Source organism: Nicotiana attenuata, unplaced genomic scaffold, assembly GCF_001879085.1.
Source record: "Nicotiana attenuata strain UT unplaced genomic scaffold, NIATTr2, whole genome shotgun sequence".
Lineage (NCBI taxonomy): Eukaryota > Viridiplantae > Streptophyta > Magnoliopsida > Solanales > Solanaceae > Nicotiana > Nicotiana attenuata.
Window position 1 is genome coordinate 1 of NW_017670561.1, and position 6602 is coordinate 6602.

A 6602-nucleotide genomic window follows, 5' to 3' on the forward strand; every position below is an offset into this window, starting at 1 on the left:
CAACATTTTGAGTAAACGACCTCGGAATCAGGATTTGAAGGTTCCAACAGGTTCGTATTATGATTTTGGACTTGGGCGTATGTCCGGATCGGGTTTTGCATGACCCGGGAGCGTTTTGGTGCCTAATGGTGGAAGTTGATTCCTTAAGGATTTTGAAGTTCTTTAAATTTGATTTGGAGCGGGTTTTCGTGATATCGAGGTCTGAATAGAATTCCGAGACCGGTAATAGTTCCGTATTATCATTTAAGACTTGCACGCAAAATTTGGTGTCAATCCAAGTAGTATAAGTGTGTTCGTTACATTGGAAGTGAATTGAAGAACTTGAAGTTCATAAGTTCGATTCAATTGGTTTTAGGGTGCGATTCTTAGATTTAGCGTTGTTTCGGGCGTCCCGAGGGTTCGAGCGAGTCTGTTTTATGATTTCAAACTTGTCGTTATGTTCGGGCGGGGTCTCCGAGGCCCCGAGCGTCAATCGGATGAGACTCGAGTTAAGTTAGAAATTTTGAGAAGGAGCTGAAGCTCCAGTTCTGTCATAATCGCACCTGCGGTTGGCCAGCCGCAGGTGCGAGACCGCAGAAGCGGCTTACCCATCGAAGATGCGGCCCAAGGGGAGGAGCCTAGGTTCTGCAGATGCGGCTGCTCTTCCGCAGAAGCGGAACCGCAGAAGCGGTCCCCAGACCGCAGATGCGGCCCCAGCTAGCCCAGCCCAGTTCCGCAGAAGCAGACTTTCCCTCGCAGAAGCGAGATCGCAGAAGCGGTCCCCTAACCGCAGATGCGGAAATCGCAGAAGGTAGTGCCTTCATTTAATTCGGGAGTGTGTCATTTTTGACACATTTCATTCATTCCTTGGGCGATTTGGGAACTTCCAAAGGGGGGATTTCAGCCTAGCCTTGTGAGGTAAGTTCTTTCTACTTAATGTAAGTTTAATACATAGTTTAGGGGTAGATTACACCATGTAAATTAGTGAAAATTGTGGGTTTAGAGTAAAACCTAGGGTTTTGATAAAAATAAGATTTGATCACGAAATTCGTTAGGAAATGAAGTAAAAATCATAGTTCTTGATCCTTAGGTTATGGGTAACAACTTCCCTCGAAAATTTTCGAAATCCGGGCACGTGGGCCGGGGGGATGAATTTTAGGAAACTTGTATTTAGGGTTGGAAAATTACTTTAATAGTTAGAGTATGAACTCTTGAGCTTGTATTGACTAGTTCTTATCCATTTGAATAGTTTTGGATCGTTCGGCTCCGAATTGAGGGTTTGAGCGCGTTCTTGAAATTGGAAGTAAGCTTCGGAGCAAGGTGAGTCTCCTTTCTAACCTCGTAAGAGGGAAATAACCCCCTAGGTGATTTAAATAAATGTATGTGACTATCTGTGGGGGGCTACGTACGTACGTGGTGACGAGAGTCGTACGCAGCTAGTATTATGTTAATTGTCCGGGTAGTTTAGTACCCGTATCATGTCATACTTGCAAATGCTTACGCCATTGCTTGCTACTAAGATCACTTAAGACATGCTAGAAATTGTAAATAAATATAAATGGATATACGCACTTACTTGAGAACTGGTATGAATTTATTTGACTATGAATGAGTAATGTGTGTTTACTTGACCATTTGCTATTTGTGGATCGGACCGTTCGCCTCGGTAGAAAATAGATGCATCTATGGTTCGCGCCATTCGACCCTCTGGCAGTGCATAGTTTATTGTTATATTGGACCGGGTCGTACGACCTCGGCATAATGTGCGCATGTTATTTATGTGAAATTCTTCCATGATTTACTCTATTTAAAATGCTTTGAAATGTAACTTATTATATGACATGACTGCATTTGATATATTGTTAAGAAATAATATCTTGTTTCTCCTTGTTCTGAGACTGTGGTTATATTCATGCTATCCATGCTTAGCGTAACCTTTAAATATTATTATTGTTGACCTTAGTTGGTGTCAAGTCGACCCCTCGTTACTGCTTTTTCGAGGTTAGACTGGATACTTATTGGGTACATGCCGTTTATGTACTCATACTACGCTTTTGTACTTAATTGTACAGGATCTGAGGCAGGTGCATCTAGTTACCCGTCCGGCGCGCGTTCCTGATTCCTGATCGAGATCTCACGATGAGCTGCCCCTTCTGAGCCGTTCATCAACATACAGGAGTTCTATTCTTTTGTTGTTGTTATGTACTGTCTATTTTGTTTCAGGCAGTAAGATAGTGATATTTTTGTACATTTTACTAGTTGCCCTAGTACTTGTGACACTAGTTCCTGGCACACACTTTGTAGGCTATTATTTTGGGTTGTATTTCTATTATTATGAAATTGCTAAGTATCGACTGTTTAAACTTAAAGATTTAGTAAATGACGGGATTGGTTGGTAAGATAAATGAGAACTCACTAGTTGATTAGAGTTGGTTTGCCTAACAACGATGTTGGGTGCAATCACGACCTATGATAGAATTTGGGTCGTGACAGAAGAAGTTCTGAAGAAAACACCGTCTACTTCGTGTACCATAAGTCATCTGCTGACTGATGTTTGGCATTGCACTATGCTCTACTTCTTTTGTCTGGTTTTTATCTAGTCGAGAGAGAGATGGGTTACTGTCTCATTTGTTTTTAAACATATCTGAGCAAAAACTGTGAAAATGTCATTAGACGAGCCGAAGCAAAAAAGATCAATCCCGTTGGTTTCCCAAAAAAGATCAATCTCGTCAGTCAAACCTTATCAGTTCACAGTAATGTTTGTTGATATTTATTTTGGTTCCTGCTTTTGTTTAATCTCCTGAAATCTCTTGTACTGAAATTGGCTTATTATCCAACTAGGTTCGGTTTGGTATTAATCCAAAAAGTAAAAGTAGTTGATCTGAATCCAAACCAAACTGATAACATGTATACCATTTTTAATTTTAACACATAAAATATTTACGACAACAACATACCTAGTGTCATCCCACAAATGGGATTTGGTAGTACGTATGCAGACCTTACCTCTACTTTGTGAAAGAAACACATAAAATATTTGTTTCTATAGAAGTTCTATAAACATGTTGTTTATAGTTTCCTTTTTTTTTTTTAATTTTTTTTTTCTGGTGACTTTGACATCTGATTTTGTAGTGGCTTTGTTTGTATAGAATCGCACACAACGTGCTGATAACCATTGCATTTTTGTTTTCCTGTTGCTTTTCTTTGGAGATAAGGGCAGTGACGTAGCCACATTGAGTGAAGGGTGGTCAGTTGAATATCCTTCATCGAAAAATTATTCTGAGTATATAGAAAATTATAATGTGTATATAGATCAAAATTAACTTTTTATACATATATATATATATATATATATATATATATATATATATGTATATTAAACGTTGAATATCCTTAGCTAAATTCTTGGCTTCGCAACTGGATAGGGGCAATGTCAAACTCAATTATCATAAGTCAACTTACAGATTTTGGCATTGTAAAAAGAACAAAGAAAATGCCCCCATTTCTTTGTTCTGTTTATTGTTTAGAAATAGTCAATCTTTAACTACTTCGGGGTATCCCCCTTTGTTGTACTTTTATTGAGTATTTCTTATTATTTTTTGTCACCAGATAATGCCTCCAACTTTGTACGGATTAAGTCCTTATTTGGACCTTGTTCTTAGCTTAGTGGGTAACCATGAAGCTATTACATTAATGTCCAAAAGTATGTCACATTGCCTATAAAAACCAGAGCTCTCTACTCAAATATGCAAGACAGTCTTAGTTCTATCCTTCCCTTTTCTAGCTATAGTTTGTTGCAAATCAAAATGACAAGCTTAGGGAAGTTGGGCCAATGGCCCTTACTAACAGCTGCTTTGGCAATTTGCTTAGTAGCCAGCACTGTTGTTGCTGATTACTCTTATAGCTATGCTTCTCCTTCTCCTTCTTACAACTCTAGGAAGTACTACAAATCACCATCTCCATCCAAGTATGATGTACCCACTCCTTACTACAAGAAACTTGAGAAACCTGTCGCACATTCTCTATCACACTACTACAAATCTCCAGCACCTTCGAAGCACGACTATTACAAGTCGCCATCACCAATAAAATATTACAAATCGCACTTGCCAACAAAATATTACAAGTCGCATGCTCCTTCAAAGCATTACTATAAGTCACCTGTTGTAGTAAAATATTACAAGTCACATGCTCCTCCAAAGCATTACTACAAGTCACATGTTCCTTCAAAGAACTACTACAAGTCAACAACTCCTTCAAAACATTATTACAAGGCACCTGTTGCAACCAAGTATTACAAGTCACCTGCTCCCTCAAAGTATTATTACAAGAAACCTGTTCCTTCAAAGTATTACTATAAGTCACCAACTCCTTCAAAACACTATTATAAATCACCGGTTGCAAAGAAGTATTACAAGAAACATACCCCTTTAAAGTATTACTACAAGTCACCTGCTCCCTCAAAGATTTTTACAAGATCATCCTGGCTCCCACAAATGACGTAACTATTAAAGTCGCCCAACTCCTTCAAAGTACTACTACAAGTCCCCGTCGCCAGCAAAGTACTACAGTCAGCCCTACAACCTACAATTCACCACCTCACCTAAAACATCCCATCATATTAACTACACCTCCACCACCAACTTAACTACAAGCAACACCACTTTGCTTCACCTCCACCGCACCAACAATACTACAAGCAAGCACCACCTATGCTTTACCCACTCACCTATGAAGTACGAGCAAGCACCCACCTATGCTTTGCCTCCACCACCAACGTACTACAAGCAAACACCCACATATGCTTCACCTCCACCACCTGTGAAGTACGAGCAAGCACCCACTTATGCTTCTCCTCCACCACCTGTGAAGTATGAGCAATCTTCTACCTATGCTTCACCTCCACCACCAACGTACTACAAGCAAACACCCACCTATGCTTCACCTCCACCACCTGTGAAGTACGAGCAAACACCCACCTATGCCTCACCTCCACCACCTGTGAAATACGAGCAATCTGCCACCTTTGCTTCACCTCCACCACCAACGTACTACAAGCAAACACCCATCTATGCATCACCTCCACCACCTGTGAAGTACGAGCAGTCTGCCACCTATGTTTCACCTCCACCACCAACGTACTACAAGTAAACATCCACCTATGCTTCACCTCCTCTACCGGCAACATCTCCCCCACCAACCTACTACTAATATTCAACCCTTTCCCTCAATCATTTTCCACATCTCCATGACTTATAACTCCTTTTCATCCTCCGTCCGTGTATTTCAACTTCCTTTCCGCCATAATTTTATGTATGTTCCCCAAAATGATCGGCTTTGCTTGCTCTGTGTTCTTTTATTTTAGTAATTTGAAATATTTATTATTTGAGTTTTAAGTAAGATTCTTGAGATCTCCATCAATTTGGCTTTATTATATCAAGATCCTTTTCTTTTTTTTTGTGTGTGTGTAATTTATCAAGGATCTCCAGTTTATCTAATATTAATTATTTCTTATCCATTGAATACTTTATTTTGGTCTTTACACTTAACTGCTGGACATCTATTCCTAACTCTTTAGTTGAAGAGGGACCACCTAAGAGTATGATTTCTAGAGAGTTTTATGAAGTATTTAGAATAACTTTAAAGTTTATGGCTATTTCTACAGCTTAGTTCCGTAGCAATAGTACTCGTATTTAGCTATGGATAAAAAATTTATAGCAATGAATTGAAGTATTTGCGAAAAGTATTTTCTTATTGTAGCTAAAAAGTCATACTTTTAGCCATGAAATATATCTTATTATAGCAAAATACTTTTTTTATTTGCTACGAAAAGTAAAAATATGCAGCCATGTTCGTGATAAATGCAATATTAAAAAAAAACTTAGTAAATGTTCAACAATATCATTCAAAATAGTAAAATGTTATTTTACTCGAACATATCAATACGCTTTAACAAAATAAATAATAATTGTTCATGTCCTCTTCAATCTTGATACTTCCATCGCTACTCCACAACCTGCAACAACAATTAAAAAAATATATAAGAAAGTAGTACTACAAAGTATTTTCGCCGAAAAAAATAAATTTTACTTGTTAAGAAGAATAAATTTTGGTAAGGATAATATAAAAAGATATTAATAAGTAGTGTAATAAGTTAGTTACGATTTGATTTGCATCATTTGGCTGTCGATTTTGAGATGCAAGCATTATTTGAAAAAAAATTCCCATCGTTTTTCCATCTCTTCTAGTTTATTATCAGTTTCTTTCTTGACTTCTTCAACTTTTTCATTAGCTTCCCTTTTAACTTCTTCCACTTGTTTCATTGCTTCCCTTTTAACTTCTTCAACACGCTTATTTGCTTCTTTTCTGGTCAATTCTACTTGCTTTATAAGTTGTATCTTTGTTGGTCTACCTCCAAAATATTCACTGATATTCTTTCCGGGACCATATGCTCGAAGATATCCATTTTTTTCTACCCCAAGTACTTTCTCAAAGATATCATCATCATTTAAAGAAATTTCTCCTTCTTTTTGCTGCTCTTTTAATTGGTCAAATTGAACCTACAATCGATAATGCAAATTAATTAAACATAAGCGCAAATGTATATTCTAAAAGGAGATAAA

General features: G+C 37.9%; 1 pseudogene; it reads left to right on the forward strand.

Moving 5' to 3' along the window:
- The first annotated feature begins 3769 nt into the window (after window positions 1-3769).
- Window positions 3770-5509, forward strand: LOC109240974 (annotated as a pseudogene).
- Window positions 5510-6602: the final 1093 nt, after the last annotated feature.